Source organism: Lingula anatina, chromosome 8 (assembly GCF_051362555.1).
Source record: "Lingula anatina isolate TDL-2025a chromosome 8, LinAna3.0, whole genome shotgun sequence".
Taxonomy (NCBI): domain Eukaryota; kingdom Metazoa; phylum Brachiopoda; class Lingulata; order Lingulida; family Lingulidae; genus Lingula; species Lingula anatina.
This window is the reverse complement of record NC_141774.1, coordinates 9,757,042-9,772,195: the sequence shown is the minus strand read 5'-3', so window position 1 is coordinate 9,772,195 and position 15,154 is coordinate 9,757,042. Positions and strand designations below refer to the sequence as shown.

The 15,154-nt window shown below is 36.3% G+C and overlaps 1 protein-coding gene across 8 annotated transcripts in view; it reads right to left on the bottom strand.

Moving 5' to 3' along the window:
* LOC106162945 (FMRFamide receptor) overlaps positions 1-15,154 on the bottom strand; it is a 125,154-nt gene that overhangs the window by 31,810 nt on the left and 78,190 nt on the right. For all 8 annotated transcript variants that reach the window (XM_086994194.1, XM_086994195.1, XM_086994191.1 and 5 more), the window contains one exon: positions 13,703-13,780. The gene's annotated coding sequence lies outside the window, so the exon portion shown is untranslated. The remainder of the gene's footprint in view (positions 1-13,702; positions 13,781-15,154) is intronic.

The window sequence follows — 15,154 nt, the reverse complement described above, 5'->3', positions numbered from 1 at the left end:
TGGATCCATTTCAACATTCAAAGTTACATGTAGGTGATTTTTTTTTTTTGCAATAGTCTCTTCAGAGATTATTAAGGAGAGAAGGTCCAAGTGGTCTGATGGCAAACACAGATTTCAGAATAATTACAATCACTTCCATTTTTGAAGTAAAATGGAATTTACTATTTTACTATGTGTAGTTTACAATGTGTTTTTTGTGGAATTTTGAATCTCATATTGAAGAGCTATTCTCCCTTTTATCTCTAATAGCTATAAATGGTACCCACATGTTGTATATAATATATATAATTATAATTTGATTGCACCAACAGAATGGATTTATGTAATATGGTGCACACTTTGCACACATCATGCATGAGGCACTTACTGTCACGAGCCAGTGCAAATTCTAGGAACATATATTCTGTGAATTGGGGGTTTCTGGAATAGAATTAGTCAAAGTCAAGTTCACGTTTTCTACCAGGGGTGGAATTAGGCCATCTTCTGGGTCTTCCAGAAGACGGTCAGATTTTCAAGCTAACACTGACGGGTATTGATTTTTTTTCTGTTGGAAGACGGTCAAAAATGGAGGACAGGTCAACAAAGTTACTTTGGAAGACCGTCAGAAAATATCTCTGAATCCGCCCCTGTCTACGTCTCCTATTAAGCAGAGTGAAGAGGGTAAATTGCATACAACTATCAGTAATGGTTTTATTTTTTTTTTTTTTTTTATTTTCAGGGGCAAATCCACCTTAACTGAGAACTTCACAATTATATAAAAAGCCAGCATCTATCCATCTTTTACAGGTTCAGACATTACCAGTTATATATGCCTGGATCAAAAACATCAACAGGCGCACTTGAAATAATAATTAGAGTCTCCAGTAAGAATCAAGTCTAATGGTCTTGAAAGGCAATATCATAATCTGAAATGAGAAATTAGATTTCTGAGCTGGCTCTGTAAGCCTGGAATGGAAAGCTTGCTAAAAGGCATGTTCCCAATAAAACCATCATTCTACATAAATCGATCCAACACTGCGGGGACTCCAGCTGAATGTAATCAGATATGACTAAACTCAAGCCTTTTTAGACCACTGCAAATCTGCTCAGGCACTGTGGGTATAATATTTGATGAGTCTAGCTGCATATCTTCTCTTCATTTTTTATTATATTCATGATTATTATATATAATGTTACAATAATACTGGAACTCTCAAATCTCTCCTTCTCTGCCCTCAAAAGGAAAAAAAATACAACACATTGGCCTTAACTTTCATTTTCACAGCATGAAAAATCATCAGAGGTTTACATACCAGTAGAAAAAAAAAAATATATATATATATATAGAGAGAGAGAGAGAGAGAGAGAGAGAGAGAAATGTGTGTGTGTGCGTGTGTGTGATTCCTCTCTGCCAGACCACCCATATACAGGTACAGTGTAAAACAAACATGCGTCAGATTTGTGGAAGATTTACTTGTTTTTCAGCAGTCTTTCCATACCTTAACTAGGATGGTTCCTAAATCAAATGGGAACACACCTGTTCTGAGGACAATTAAGTCATTGGTATCTGTTATTCATAAATCTCCTTGTTATTTACCTATCATTACTCTTTTATGAAACATGATGGTGGAAGTCCAGAGGAAGAAAAAGTTTTTGGTTCTTTGAGAAAAAAATATAAGTATGAGCTTGCACTGGAAAGTGTTGCCCTGATTCAAGCAAGTGAGCTACAGAATTGGTTGGGAGGAAATAATAAGAGATCACATTCCAAAATGCTTAGACCTGTAAAACAATCTTTAAAATCTTATATGTCATTCTCTACAAATTGCTCACTTGAAACACATTTTTAAAGTTTAATATAAAATACCCCAACCCTAAAAATGATTCTAATGCAGGAATATTTTTCCAGAATCAATCAAAAAGCTAGATACTGACTAAGAAATGAAATAGCTTTAATTCATCTAATATCACCGACTATAATCCTTAAGTACCCCGATAAAAAAAATCAATCTGAGTATATTATAGCTGTAATAAGAGTTTCTTATCACTTTACACAAGGAAGTAGAGATAGCCTAGGACTCACTTCCTTGCTCTACATTATTACCTAAGAGGCCATGAAACTTACATCAAAATGAGCAATTAACAAAGAAGTGTTCATATCGGCAAAATTACAAGAAAAAAGGTTCACGATTTGTTTTTCTATCGTAATCAAGAACAATCTTCATTATTGCCTGGGCCGATAAAACATCAAAGCTGGAATATTGTATTGTCAAAGTTCTTTTCCAAGATAAGATAAAAAGGATTTAATAAACTTCAACAACTATGTCATAGAAATGGTGATTAAATGCCTTAATTAGGTAAAGCTAATTGCTTGCAGCAGCACAGAAAAAAATATGTATATGTATTTATCATGTAGGTAAAATAGGTACTCCAGTACCACTTTGTGGGAAAGAGAAAATGGAGTTGCCAAAACCACAGTTGCACTATCTCAGTTTTCTTCAATAAGTTCCCAATGATAAAATGTATGCATATTGCAAGTTTGAAATGTTATATATATATATATATATATATATAATTGTATATAAAGTGAATTTACTTATAAACATTAAATGGTGGGTAACCTCCTTACCATGAAAGGCACAGAGGAAGATGAAACCAATACCAGAAAATACGATGACTTACAGCAGTGACTCTTTTCAATGGGGAAAGATTATCATTCTTTCAGAAACATTAATCTGGAATCTTACAAATAATTTTCTGTGTTGCACTATTCACGATTTTTTGTGCTTTTTTATATAGGATAGAACTACAAGGTAGTCTTTTTTTCCCAATTTTGTTGCTACCACTCAACAAAAACTTGCCAATTTTAAGAATTCATGGCCAAAAGATATGCGTCTTTCTGATAAATTTACAATTTTCCCCATTGAAAAGATTGAATCATTTTCATAATTAATAATCCCACAAACTCCTCTGTAGCTAAGCAAAATATTGCAAATTGCCATTGAAATTACTGGAATTGATGAATTGAGCCTAGCATTCTAAAAAAAAAAAAAGGTAGACAGATGTGCCTTGGAGAGCATTTAGCCGCGTCCTGAGGAGGGCAATCACCTCGTTGGGAGACAGATGTCAACCTGGTTGACAGCACAAGAGCAGACGTTTATCCTTAACGGTCACAAGAGAGTTTCCAGGGAATGTATTTCTGTGTAATTTCCTGGAGTTAAGTAAAGATTACAGGAAACTTGAAGCTGGATACAACAGGTTCATTGGAAAACAATGAAGCATGTGCCCCTGATGAAAATGGAAGCAAATGCTCGTTATTTGTCGCAAGAAATTGATCCCAATCAAGTGAAATTCTGGAAAGTTATTAGGGGAAATTTTCAGGAGATTAGAAAGGGCAGTGTAATGTGTATATATTTTCTAGGAAGTATGTTGTCTGACTGATTAGAGAATGGGGGATTTTTCTGTTACAATGAGTTCTTGACAAAAATAGGCAAATTGTTGCCTACATATACATGGTGAATATCCATTTATACAAAATTTTCATTTTTTTGTCAGAAAAGTAGTGTCATGTTCTCAATTTTCCATTCAAATTAATAAAATACATTCCATGTTCAAACCACTGTTTATTTTTGCTTTGTTTTTAAAAGATTTCTTAATTGCCATATTATGCTGTGAAAAAAAGTCTTAACTGAGATCTTAAAAATCGAAGGAACTTTTTTGATCATGCAGCTAAGAAATTCTGAAACAACCAAGTATTCATCATACAATATAAGCAACAGAAACAACTGCGTGTGCATGCGGCTGTCTGTGCACATACCGTACGTGTGTTTGGGTGTGTAAACACATAAATATCTCTACTTCAATAAGGTGGGCAGGACAAACAGATGAGAATTACACACGTCCAATTTCCCGTGATCTTTCATCTGATGTATCTTACATGTGGATCGCGTCTGGTAATCAACGAGGCATTTTATTATGTACACTCTTTCACACTTCTATCTGTGAGCTTAAAAGGCAAAGGGAAACCTGAATGTTATGTAAAATTATACACTAAATACTGTATTTTACATCCATTATATACTTACACGTATACAGGATAAGTGTATGGATGTAAACATGCCTGTAGCCGGGGGGGGGGGGGGGGGGGGGGGGGTTTGAAGGACTCCTTTTTGCTGGGAAAAGGTCCAAATTAGATCTAGGTCCACAAAAGTTTCATTTTAAAAGGTCCACTTTTTTCCAAAATAGCCCCCCCCTCCTCCCCTTTGAAATTGCTGGCTACAGGCCTGAAAAATATGTACTGTAATAATCTGGAGCAAATGTCAGCCTGACAATTTGTTATATATACTGAAAAAAAAGAAAAAAGATCATTCCGTAATATGTCTAAAATGCATTTTACAGATCCATGTTTTAAACTTTGAGTAGACTTTCATAAGTAAACTTGAATCAATTTCTGAGCTCTGGGGCATACCGAGTCCCATTTATAAAGTCAACCATGAAACACATTCAAATATATGTATATGATTTTTTTCAATAAATGAAGACATATGATGTAGCATCACAGGGAAATAATTGTGTTATTCATTATAATTAATATAGGTATATATCCCTGCACTTAGTACCCCATTATATCCTACTTGACTACCGTTTATTTTGCTCTTTCAATTCTCATGAGAACGTAATTGGTATCAGTGAGAGTACAATGGCGTACTTAATTCTCCCAATATCAATCTCATTGTTTCTTGTTAACCTGTGCTGAAAACACATACTGGGTGCCCCACGATTTTCACCGTGTCGCACCATGCTCCAACATGCATGTATACTTCTTATTCACTGCATGGCTCTCTCTCTAAGGCAAGGGCATTTAGGAACATGTTATTTCATTAAAACTAATAGAATTCAGGATATCTTCAGCATTTTAACTAGAGGATCAGAGAGGCGATACTGCCTCTGGGTATTGTACCACCAGCTGGAGTAAGCGCAATGGTAAGGAAAACACACACAAAAAAGGGACACCACCTCCAGTTTTGTACTTTACTTAGTCTAGCTCTACAAAATGCAGTAAACAGGAGTTCTCAATTTTTGTTGAAAATTTCAATTTATAACTAAAACATGGGGAGAAGTAAAAGGTTTAATCCAAATTTGTGAAGTGGGTTCATGGCCAAAAGTAGGTGAAAGGTTAAATTCAAGGTCACAGGAAGACTGTCAAAATATGAATTCCTGTTCAAGTTCAGTAGTATCTATGGGCGTATCTCTACCAGTTTTGGAGATATAAGGGGCGGAAAAGTTGTTAAGTTCAGTTTACGTTAAAAAGTAGGTCAAAGGTCAATCTCAAGGTCACTGTGCATTGCCAATATATGACTTCCTATTCAACTTCAACAGTAACTAATGGCGTATCTCTGCTAATTTTGGAGTTATTTCACCTTTAACCATATGGAAAACAAAAAAAAGACACCACTCCCAGTGTTGCACTTGACAAGCTCTACAAAATGCAAAAAACAAAAGGTCTCTAGCATTTACAGTTCAAGAATTACAGAGAGTTTTTAGTTTTGGCATCTAATAGCTGCTTCTACCGTGGAAATGCACCGATTGACCCCAAACTCATAAAGATGAAAGATGACCCTAAGTGTAACACCTGCCCATGCTATTAAAGGCTAGGTCTGTGCAGTTTCTGAAAATCGGCACAAATAAAAAATTATTTTGCAAAAATTTCCCATTTTTAGAAAAATTTGGCCTGTTTGACCTTGAAACCCAAAGGGCATTTATGAAATCTGTACATATGACTTTCAGTCAGCCATCTGCAGAAATTTTCCCCATAATTCCTTCCGTTTGGGAGATATTTAACATTTAAAATTGCAATTTTTGGACATGGGTGCATTGAGAGGAGCACCACACCCGTGCACCGACAAAGCCCCAAATTTAAGTGGAACGAAATGAGATTATGTGTTACCTTAATCCAAGAGAAGGGTACACAGGCCCTTGTAGCCTAGGAGGAGAAGCAGTAACAGTGAAATGGCGGTGGATATGGCGACGCCAGTGGATGAGACGGGTCAGGACTAAAACTATGTGTACTACCAATGCCGCATTGGTGGTACAATAACCTGTAGTATTTAACAGGGGGTGCCATCATATAGTGCTACATATTCAAAGAATTTACCCTTAGCAAAATGAAAAATTTGCAGCTACAAGTAAGTTTGCACGAATAATTTTATTGCTATTTATTTGCAGCCATATTGCAGCAAACTTTCTGCAAATTTCCAAGAAGAAATTGCAGTTTGCAGCAATCATGCAGCAAATTTGCTGCGAAAATGCAGCAGACCTGATATTTTGCTAAGGGTACCCATAGCAAAATATCAGGCCTGATGCAAACTCTCTTGCAAATCTGCTGCAAATTTGCTACAAATTTGCCACTAATTTGATGTCAATTCACTATGAGTTTGCAGCAAATGCAGCAAATTTGCAAGAACATAAATATCTATTTTGCAAACCTACTGTAAACTTAATATGTTCTTGCAAATCTGTGGCAGACTAGCAACAATACAAATGCTTCTTGCAAACTCCTTCAAACAATATTGCTGCTCATGGTACCCATATGATAAAACAGTCCTACCTGTAAACTCCGTGATCTTGATATGATAAAACAGTCCTACCTGTAAACTCTATGACCTTGATATGATAAAACAGTCCTACCTGTAAACTCTATGACCTTGATATGATAAAACAGTCCTACCTGTAAACTCTATGACCTTGATATGATAAAACAGTCCTACCTGTAAACTCTATGACCTTGATATGATAAAACAGTCCTACCTGTTAACTCGATGACCTTGATATGATAAAACAGTCCTACCTGTTAACTCGATGACCTTGATATGATAAAACAGTCCTACCAGTAAACTCGATGACCTTGATATGATAAAACAGTCCTACCAGTAAACTCGATGACCTTGATATGATAAAACAGTCCTACCAGTAAACTCGATGACCTTGATATGATAAAACAGTCCTACCTGTAAACTCGATGACCTTGATATGATAAAACAGTCCTACCTGTAAACTCGATGACCTTGATATGATAAAACAGTCCTACCAGTAAACTCGATGACCTTGATATGATAAAACAGTCCTACCAGTAAACTCGATGACCTTGATATGATAAAACAGTCCTACCTGTAAACTCGATGACCTTGATATGATAATTAAAACAGTCCTACCTGTTAACTCCGTGATCTTGCAAAACGCTACAACTTGCCTCAGGAGAGACAGGAAGCTATCAGAAGAGACAGAAAGCACTGTTGGACAAACTTGACTCCTGTGAATAACTCAATGAACAGTTGAAACACTCGACTTCTCACAAAACTAATTTGCCTGTATGTGCTTCAAAATTGCTAAATCGTTTGGACAAGCTAAAGACTTGGGCACTGCTTGATGTCAAGCTAGTGTTATGCAGGCTCTCCCGTGAGAACAAAAGGGGTTACATTTGACCCAATATTTAATGAGATATTCAATATTTTGGAATATGAGATATCCAATATTTTGAAAGTGTTACGCAGTTTCTCCCGTGAGAATGAAAGGGATGTCATTTGACCCAATATTTAATGAGATATTCAATATTTTGAAATATCATAATAATATTAATATTAAAATATTCAAATGAAAGAAAGAGCAAATTGCCCCATTAATGTTTTATCATAACCACATTTTCACATGATATAATATGCATGAATTGTGCAAGATCCGGATGGCAAACTTCATGCATTATTTTTATTGTTATGATAAATATAAAATTGTTTATAAATACACACATACAAATGCATGCACACGCACACACACACACACATAGGATTGGTATTATATACTTATACACCTCTCTGTTGGAAAAAATGGCACAAATTCACTAAGTTTGCAATCCCTGAACCTTTGGCACTATGACAAGATTTTTCTGTCTCATCTTTCTTAGGAGTATGTATTACAAGTACACTATAGCTAATAAGTCCCCGGTCACTTTAATAGCACACGCTGTCTACATCAGACGCGCTAATGCGCACGTCCCCGACAGTGTTAATGATAGGGGGATTACGATGGACAGCGCATGTTGCTCACAGCAGTAGGCACTGCCGCCGAAGTTAAACCGGTAATTAAGTCTTTAACTTGACTAAACATGTTTTGCTTTGTAACTTGCGTCCTTCAGTCTTGCTGTTGCGGAAGCGCCGGCGGGACATATCTCCACCTTGCCGATATTTATCCCGACTCTCGACTTTAAAAGTATTATTGGTTTTGATTTTATCAAAGTCTTATTATATCAGAAAACCTGCATATTTTCATACGTTAAGAGAATTATAGAAACTGTAGAAAAAGCTACTCGTACATCAATCAGGGATAAAAAACAACACCTTGCAGCACTATTACCTATTATTCATCACCAGAAGTTACTGTTTCACTTTTTTCTCCCAAATTACAAAGTCTGATGACAACTGAAAGCCTTTAGCCATACCTCAGGGCAGTGGGAGATAGTCTGGATTTGATTAAATTAAATACTTTAATAAAAGTATATTTTGAAGAATTTTCCTAGCCTTCGGCAATTTCCGCAAAGCTTCGGCATGCGCGGCAATACAGAGCTGTCGATATCTATATGTGTGAACAATAGAATTGGTGGAACAACGGTTATCGTCGTTGAGTCGTCCGCAATCTACCCGACGGGAGTTCGTGTCCCTGTCGGTACTTTTGGAGATTTTGAAATTGTCATTATTATAAATATCTATTAATATATAAAACAGTCGTGGCTAATTGTTTTTGCAACGGAAAGCACAGTAGGAAGGTTTGTTGTTATTGTTAAAGTTATTATTACTGGGGACATAAATTAGTATGCTAATCTCTTATCATGGTATAATGATTGATACGATGGGTATCAAATAGTTTTCCTTTGATATAAACAACAAAAGAGCGGCCTTCCAAATATCTTTGCTGAATGTTTATAACGTAGGTACTATTATGCGCAAAAATATTGATACATGACGCAAACGACATTTTCTAATTTTGGTAAAATCAATTTTAATTAAAATTAAATTTAATTGAAATTAAAATTAAAATTTGTCTAAACGTGCATATTACCATTCACCTTGTTTAAAGGGTTCGCAACACTACATTCTAATACATTTTGCCAATTTTCATGTTTGCTAGTTTATTTTGATTTGAGAGAAAGCGAGAGAAGACCCTCTACTAGGGCCGCAAATTAATTATGAGTATTTTTCTTCAGTGCAAGAGACTGTGTAATGAAAAATCAATCTGTAACTCTGGTATAGGGTGGCCTTGTGTGTGTTATAATATACAAGTAGGGGCAGGGGTACAGTTTTGTAGTACAAATAGTCATTTTATACATCTTATTGATCTCATCGTCGGGTCATTGTTTACAATAGCGCTTTGTCGCTGTGCGTACCTTTTTGCATTTGAGTTAGACTCAGTCAGTAAAGCCCCCTTTACACTGGACGGCGTCCCTTCTGCGTCCAGCAGTTCGGCCCCATTTGAGAGTTAAAGAATTATAATACTTAACGTGCCGACAACTGGCCGATCATTGAGCATTCATTCTGATACCAAATCAATGCTCGTGCCACCTTATTAAGACCACAGCGATGCCAAATTTCATGGTCGCAGAAAGGACGCCGTCCAGTGTAAAGGGGGTATAACAGCTGGTGATTTTGTCTTTTTTGTGTTTCATTGACAATATTTTGGCCACCTAAGTAGGGAAATTTGGCTCTTTGTTTTGAAATGACATTTCCATTGTTCCTTTGAACATGCAAAAGTCAACACACTTACGTCAACATACTTACTTTGTAATACCAACCCAGGGGAAGAAACAAAAGCCTCATAAGGTGTCGTCATTCACACTGTAAAAGGTGTTAATTTCATGCTTCTATTGTTTGCCCATGAATCATTATGACAAATTTGTAGGGTTGCCAGATCACTCGCGCTTCATTCAATTCTCCATATCTGCCCTGCAGCCTGGGATGAGTGATACTTGACTGACCTTTGTTTACATCTGGAGATTTTCTTTATAATTCGATCAGTGTGCATAAATTATGATATTTTCCATCAGGAAAAATACGTGATAATGTTACGATTCTTATTTTACGGATACATAATTACAAAAATTAATTCCTGATTTAATACCCCCTATTTCAGCGCCTATTCCTGGCTGCGTTAATTATGGGGGGTTGGAAAGTAATCCGTTAGAACGCAGGAGTGATGATTGCTACTCTTACCAATGGTGCATCACCGATCAACTAATCTTAGCCACCTGAAGCAGAATCACCAACAAAAGACAAATTGGACTACATCTGCCTTCTTGTTGAGACATCTTATGTAAAAAAGGCGATAACGGTCAAAACATACGTGCTTCGTGGTTTATTAAATGTTCATCGTATTTTTTCGTTCGTTATTCTTATGAGTTAAGCAGCTTCACCTCCGTGACACCCTTTTTATTTATTTAAACCATTGTTAGATAAACCATGGGTTTCACTCCAGATTTCACGATCGAGCAGCTGATCATGAGGAGAGTGTAGCATGCTATAGTAAACTACCCCAAATATATATACAACACCTCCAGGGTTTCACGATCGAGCAAGTGATCATGAGGAGAGAGTGTAGCAGAGAACTTCATTAATGGTCGTCATAATTGGTGGTTGCCTTGGGAAAATGAGTTACATGATTACATAATACAGATACATAATAACATAAGATTAATACTAAAATTTTCCCTGATACAAAAACCCCTATTTGAGCGCTTATTCCTGACTGCGTTAATTACGGGTGATTAGAAAGTAATCTATGAGGACGCAGGAGCGATGATCGCTACTCTTACCAACGGTAAATCACCGATTTACTTGACTCCGCTACTTCGAGCAAAATCACACACCACCAAAAGACAAATTAGACCACGTTCGTCCTCTTATTAAAACAAAGAATGTAAAAATGTGATGTCGGTCAAAGAAGAGGCCTAGACTACGTGCTTCATGGTTTATTAGATAGGCCTATTCATTGGATTTTTTTATTTCATTATTATAGCTTCACCTCGCGAGACCCTTTTTTATATATTTAAAACACAGCACCCCACTGGTTTCGCGATCATGAAGAAAGGGAGTGTAGCAAAGAACCTCATTAATGGTCGTAATAATAGGTGGATGCATTGTAGGCCTAACCTTGTTCATTTTAGTCGACAGACTAAGCTAGAAGAAAGAAAAGATCATTATCGCCTCTCTTTACTTAGGAACAATAAGGATGGCTAGTGGCAGCATTTATAAGTTCTTTTATTTAGAAACTTTCCGATCCTTTGTCTGGGACTGCGTCCGAGAAACGGCGATAACGACAGAGACGTCCTCGAACATTTTGGACTCAGTGCAAATAAAAAAAAAATCCGTTAAGAAGTAGCCTTTAAATGTCCTGGCAAATAATTTTGCGATGGCTCAGAGAGTTCTAGAATGAATGACAAGCAACGACATTAGGGTTAATAATAGACTAAAAACTATCAGTGTGTAGGCCTGTCTTACTTCATTTCTAAGGCCATCTTGTGATACGAGTCATGCTACACTACAAAAGAGGGGGTAGCAGTGGATGATTTAATACAGGGATACCATCGATAGTATATCAATAGAAAATCGCAATCCTCAAATGTTTTTTAATTCATTAAATATAAACGGTCTTTTCTCGAACAATGGGTCTGGTATAGTTGTATTGGCCTATCAGTTGGAAACACGTGGTTCGTCTACAATTGCAAATGGCGGAGGTGCCGTGGTAGTTATTGTCGTAAAATTAGCTGGATACGGTGCACGTGAGAAAATCATTCATTAAATTTAGTTTTCGAGCGTCAGCTTAATCTGGTAAAATGCGAGACGAAAAAATGATAGATAGAGCCTTATGACCCACTGTAGAATGATGCCGAATAATACATCAACGGCGTAGTTTATCGGCAGATAAACGGGTTTCCATTCTCGGCTGACTGAGGAAAGGTTTGAGAGAGCATTTAAAGAAGAGGCGGTCGAACCAATAGTGAGTAGGAAGTGTGCTGCAATCAAGACGAACAATACCGATCATAAGTGGACAGCTAATAACCCCTAATTAACCCCGGGTTACGCGCTGCTGTGTTGACTCCTTGCTGGGAAGGGGTAGCGGCCTCCTACTGCTGTGCGTAATCAAACATTGTCTTCTAACATGCGGCTACACGACGGTTGCATTGTATTAATAAAGTAATACCTATTCATAAGGAAGGGGGCGGATGGTAATCTTACGAGAATTAAATCAGTTATCGATCATACGCGTACCAATAGTCGTGTTTTTTTTTAGCTATACGGTACCTTGAGCAAGATATTATTTATAGCTCACATTTATTCTGTTTTTTTCTTACCACCTTTCCCATATCAACGATAAAAAACAAACACAGACAGCAAGACAAATGAGAAGGCCAAATAAATACCCAAAAGAAAAACATAAATAAAAACACCTATCCCAGACCCCACACACTCAAAGAAAAACATGTTTATTCCTTACTGGAATGATTTCTGACTACTGGGCAATTTTTTTTTACATGAGTGAAGAAAATGTCTTTCAAATTAGCAACCATGAGTCACAATCTGTCACTCTTTTTTGACCTCCATTGTTTGGTATATATATATATCACATGTGGAATACATACACCTTGTACCTCGTTTATTCTTGCATTGGGTACCTTGTGCCTTGTTTTCTCAGGGGCGAACAGAAGCCATCTTCTGGGTCTTCCAAAAAAACGGTCAGAATTTTTCAAGGTTACATTGATGGGCAGCTAAATTTTTCTGTCAGAAGATGGTAAAAAAATAGAGGATGGATCAAGAAAGACAAATGGGAGACTGTCAGAAAATATCTCTGGATCTGCTCCTGTGGGTACCTCATGCTTGGATGGTTTCTTCCATATGATATCAACTAGTGTGCCTCATGAAATAGGCTCAAGAACTCCTTTCACATGAAATTTAATTTAGGACTTAAAGCTGGTCTTAACTTAAAACACCAAATTGTCAGTCTTTTTGGGGCCCTTCAGAATCAGTTCAGCATTGGATCCTGGAAGCCGAGTGCACACAAAAGTTAATTACCCCCTTGCTGCTTATTGAGGTGTGTTAAACTGATTGCAGTGAGATTCCTCATGGAGTTAAGGCAACCTAGCTAGGTCAAACTGACTCATTCTGAACGGTCCTTATGACCCAAAATAAATTATGAGAAGCCCATTTCAGGTCCTCTTAAATAATAATAATAATAATAATAACAACAACAACAGCAACAACAACAACACTAAAATTAGTACTGTAACTTTAAAAACAATAATTGGCAAAAAATTGGTAACTTTTATACAATAGAACTGTTTTGGATATCTTTTATATATATATATATATATATATATATATATATATATATATATATATATATATATATATATTAGACTGATTACTCTTCTTCATCCTGTTCTATCAACTCCTCATCAGATTAAGTAGATTGATTGCACTGTTATTTCACTTTCTAAGGCAGCTCTGGGTCCCTTATTGCTACTGTCAGAAACTGTTTACATGTACTTACACTACTGCTGCTGCTTATACCAGCAGTATGTACTACATTTAGGTGCTACCACTAAGTGCTACGGCTACAAGCTGTTGCTCATACTTGTACTATTACTACTACTACTATTCGATTGAACAATTGTTTATTTACTTACCTTTTGTTTATAGTAGTCTGTTTTCAGTTCTAGACAAACAAACAGTGGATTCTAAACCATCAATGCGTCTTCTCATTACTGCAAAATAAATCAATAAATGTTTAAGTTAAAAAATTAATTAAATAATTCATTTTGCTCCCCAGTAATTAAATAGATGATCCACTGAAATCAGTTATAGTACATAAATATTTCATAAGTATTTACTATTATATAACAATACATTGTACAGTATACATTACTACCACTATAAAAAGAAGCTAATAAACACACATACAACAGTAAATGCATGTGTTTCATTTCATCCCAGAAGTTTGCTGTCTGAATATCTGGTTAAAGATCTAAGCAAGCAGTTTTGCCTGTGGTAACAAGTGTAACTTAGGTAACTCTGTTCTATTTCTAGTTTTTAGTTACAATTTCCCTCTGGCATATTACCACATGTGAATTTAACATTTGCTAGTATGTTGTAGTCGTGTTTCTAATTATGATGGGTTGAATTAGCTTGGAACCAGTATGCTGTAGATGTGTTTCCATTTGTGATGGGCTGACCTAACTTGGTACCAGTCTGCTAGAGACGTGTTTCCATTTATGATGGGTTGAGCTAACTTGGTACCAATATGCATAAGACGAGTAAAACACAGTTCAAATGGGAAAGTTTTATGGAGACTAGGTTTATATATCAAAATAAAATATTATGGGCTCAAATTAACAATTTCAAACTGTGAAGCGGTAGCTCAGTCACAAGTTTAAACATACCACTACATTACTGCTGTGACAGTCAGTGTGATCTCAACTACAGCATTCTACATAAAACCTTTGTCTTTCACATGCATTCCACTTCATTGTTCAACATAATAATTTCCATTATGATATCACACACCCTGTGCCATTTTTCCTTTTTTTTTTTTTTTTTTTTTTTTTTAGCAAATTTGGCCCTTTGAGCCACCAGGGTCTCAACTTAATCTCCTGTCCCAAAGCAGAAGCAGTGAGCAGAAACTGATCGAATTTACACAATTATTACACAATTATTACAGACCTTGCTTCAATTTTCCTACCATCTGGCAAGGAGAAAGTGCTAACATTGTACACTATCCATACTAATTAACCCACCCATAGGTGCATGGGTGTGTTTGAGCACAAAACAGTATATATATATATATATATATATATATATATATATATATATATATATATATATATATATATATATGGCATAATTTCACTCTTCCTTTTAAGAGGTAAGTGTACCACCACACTGGTATCAATTTTGATCATCAAACAGTGCAGCATATATTGGACTAGACTAAAGAGACAAATCCTTAGTCACATACATTGTATCAGACATTCAAATCCCTGTGGAATTCATCTGGCTGTCTGCTAGAGGGCACCTGCTAACTCGTATTCTCTTGGGAATATTTTTCCTCTCTACCCCCCCCCCCCCATCCCACCCCACCC